Below are 3,886 nucleotides of genomic sequence, written 5' to 3'. Positions count from 1 at the left end.
GGGGGGGGGGGGGGGGGGGGGGAGGAGAAGAAATATATGTAAAAAGTGGGGAAGCTTGATCATGTGTTGGTTGGGGAGCAGAGGAACAAGGCAAGAGAGGAAGCAGAGGGACGGGATCGGGCATTAGAGGAGTGGAGGAGAGAAGAAGAAATACAGGAAAGAGAACTCTTCCACTCTGTTCTGTTTTCCCCACAAAATGCTGCAAATCTGATCTCTTTACCTTCATTTGCCAATCACCATTCATTAACTAATTATTTCATTCGGCCATGCAAAATTTCCAGTCCACACGTGAGTCAAAACATGGACTCATTGAGAGCTTTTCTGTTCTAAACTGTATCTCCATGTAGTGAAAGTAAAGCATTTAAATCCTAAGAAAGGAGGGGTAGGCCTAGTCGCTCTTCTCTTCACTGCCTGCTCAAGCATGCCACCTTTTACAATATAAGTTCTCTATTAGTATCTATATATATACATATGATCTATTTATTATAAAAGACAATGATTGTAATATGGTTTTGAAAACACTTGCCAGCTAAAATCTTCACTTTCAAAAATCCAGTTTCTATTTGTATTTTGCCATTTACATTTAGATCCCTAAAGGAACGGACATAATGTCATTAAATTAAGAGTCAGCATACTTTCAAAATGAAACTAAATTTTAAATTGATCAGCAATTTGAGCTGTGTTGACAAAAGATTTATTCTCAGGGTGTCAACAAAGCTCATGAGAGCAACAAAATCATATTAAAAAGTATTAAGAGAAGTATAGAGCGTGTGAAAGATTATATATTATAAGAGCATGCAGATGAGATAATACAGTCACACCAATACACTATTAAAAGAGAGAAAACACAACCAACCTCTACTCTGGTAAAAAAAAAACAAACAAACAAACAGATTAATCTTCTTCTCGTGCAATTTGTTTAAGTTTGTATGAGTACAATGCTGCATTAAATGAAATATTTTTCTAAGGATTCTCATAGAATAATAAAGAAATAATAATATAATATATACAGTATCAAACCCATAAACAGTTTATTTTCTTGTAGCATAGTTCAATTAACACTGCAAAGTCAGTGTAGTTATAACTACAAGTGAACACTGCCAGAATCTTTGCTTTAAAAAAGCTTGTGTGTATTTCAGTAAATGTGCAAATGGCTAATATGTTGTTTGTTCATCATCTGCAATATGCCAACTCCAAACAGTTCCTTGAATCTTGGACAGATTAGTGCATTACTAATACTTCTCTGGTATTATTAAATTGGTGTTAACGGACCTATCACACTTCAGAAGCTGAGCAGAGGCTCTGTAGAATAGGGGCTCTGCCTCAGCACCGCAACCTTATAGCACATTCATCTTGAACGCCTTAATATATGCTGTAATAAATGTGCATACTCATCTCCACATGGTGTAGATCAATTTACAAATGCTAGTGTAAGTGTTTATGACATGAATAGTTATCAATCCTCTATGCAGAGTCTCTATCCTCCAGCTTGGAACTGCCTGCCCCGCTTCTCTGCCAACAAGATGGAAGGAAAAAAAAAAAAGATGTTTGGGACGCTTCACATGCACCCTGTAATTTATCCATTCTTTAGTGCAGCCCATTCAGTTTTCTTAATGTTTTTGTTTTGTGACTGATGCTTCAGTCCAAAGTTGTTTACACAAACCACTATTACGTTACAATTTCTGTATGGATGTACAAAAAAAATAGATGAGATTTATCGTAATAAACTGCAAAGTGACCTCTTTGTCTGTTTGAGTCTCTGGCAGCCTACAGTAATTCTGGGAGTTGACATCAGCTGTGGTTAAAGTAACAGACTGGTAAAAAAAAAAGAAAAAAAAAAAGAATATAGGTTTGGTAATGAATCAAATTTATTGGATTTTTTTAAATATGAGTTTTTGCACAATCTACTACATCGTGAAAATGAAATAAAGAAACACAAGCAGATGACTTAGGGAGCAGACTTTCAGCTTCTGTCTGTCCTGAAGCTTAAATTGGCTGTCTCTATAACCCCTGTAATAAGTAACGCTAGCAGCAAGGCTCCATGGAGGGCAATGTCAGTCATCATTTGGTTGATCCACAACTTTGGTCCAGACTGAAATCTCAAGAACCTGCAGATGGATTGTCATGGACATTTGTTTCACGTTCATGGTCCACAGAAGGTTAATCCTAATGACTTGGTGTTTTCCTGACTTTTGCTCAAGCGCAAACATTAGGATTGACATTTTTAGAACCATTGGATCCTTTGCTATGAAATTTGGTACAGATATTCAGTTTCACCTCAGGAACTTTTCATTTACTGCCAACATCAGATCATGATTTTTATTTGCCTACTTGTAAACTAAGATGATGTACACAGTGAGCAATATACCTGCCAAACATCAGCATGCTAGCATTGTTATTGTGACCGCGGTGAAGTTAGTTTTAAGTTGGATATTCGACAGACATTCACCCAGGATCCAGTGACGGCTTTTTAGTCAGTTCACCCAGTGACGGTTGTGTAAGTGCGGTTAGCTCACCTCTGATGGCTCGCTTTTAAACAACGGGGGTTAGCTTAGGGACCATCAATAAATTACAATTGTGAGAACAGTGTTATGGGAAAATCATTATTTATTTCAATAGCTTCCAAGTCATTTGACACAGGGACTTCAAACCAATGCCGAATTGTAGTACTATACTAGGCAAATGAGACACACCCCTTCATATTTGATTTGAGTGCATATTCGAATTTATATGAATATTTATTCATAATTTATTGAAAAAAGTGCTGTTTTTTTTCAATAGCTTCCAAGTCATGTGACACAGGGATTTCAAACCAATGCCGAATTGTAGTACTGCACTAGGCAAATGAGACACACCCCTTCATATTTGATTTGAGAGCATATTCGACTTTATATTAATATTTATTCATAATTTATGGAAAAGAATGCCTTTTTTTTCAATAGCTTCCAAGTCATGTGACACAGGGACTTCAAACCAATGCCGAATTGTAGTACTACACTAGGCAAATGAGACACACCCCTTCATATTTGATTTGAGTGCATTTTTTATTTTATATGAATATTTATTTATATTTTTTTCTTCAATAGATTCCATTTCAAATGATTCAAGGACTCAAAACCAATGCCGAATAGTACTACTACCTGTTACACATATTACACACCTCTTGTACAACTGCAGTTGTACCACACAGAGTCAGTCATTTTCTTCCACAGCATTGAGCAGATTTCAAAGAAACGCTTTATTTACACAACGGACATTCCCAGTTTCCTTTCTTTGCCTCTTCATATTGTGTGCTGTCCATTTCCACACACTGAGCATGGAACCACCGTTCACAGCCATCACACTGGACCTGTGGAATTAAAATAAATCTTTCGTAACTATTTATATATATATATATATATATATATATATTTCAATGTCTGTTGCTTAGATGTAGAGCGGTTGTCCACTACATGGAAGATATATGCCCCCTCTGTATTTGCTCAGAAGGCTGTGCCATTGTTGTGTGAGTGTGTGTGAACGAGTATTAGTTTCTTTCTCATCAGCAGTTGGCACCTTGCATTTATTTCTCTGCCATCGTTGTATGAATGTGTAAATAAATATTCATATAAAATAAAAAATGCACTCAAATCAAATATGAAGGGGTGTGTCTCATTTGCCTAGTATAGTACTACAATTCGGCATTGGTTTGAAGTCCCTGTGTCACATGACTTGGAAGCTATTGAAAAAAAAGGCATTATTTTCCATAAATTATGAATAAATATTAATATAAAGTCGAATATGCTCTCAAATCAAATATGAAGGGGTGTGTCTCATTTGCCTAGTATAGTACTACAATTCGGCATTGGTTTGAAGTCCCTGTGTCACATGACTTGGACGCTATTGA

At 36.3% G+C, this 3,886-nt stretch overlaps 1 protein-coding gene across 1 annotated transcript in view; it reads left to right on the top strand.

Moving 5' to 3' along the window:
* The window catches only part of pcsk1 (proprotein convertase subtilisin/kexin type 1), a 14,166-nt gene extending 12,428 nt beyond the window's left edge, over positions 1–1,738 (top strand). The window contains exon 15 of the mRNA XM_046029553.1: positions 14–1,738. The gene's annotated coding sequence lies outside the window, so the exon portion shown is untranslated. The remainder of the gene's footprint in view (positions 1–13) is intronic.
* The last annotated feature ends 2,148 nt before the right edge of the window (positions 1,739–3,886 follow it).

Source organism: Micropterus dolomieu, linkage group LG18, assembly GCF_021292245.1.
Source record: "Micropterus dolomieu isolate WLL.071019.BEF.003 ecotype Adirondacks linkage group LG18, ASM2129224v1, whole genome shotgun sequence".
Taxonomy (NCBI): domain Eukaryota; kingdom Metazoa; phylum Chordata; class Actinopteri; order Centrarchiformes; family Centrarchidae; genus Micropterus; species Micropterus dolomieu.
This window is presented reverse-complemented; position numbering and strand designations above follow the sequence as displayed.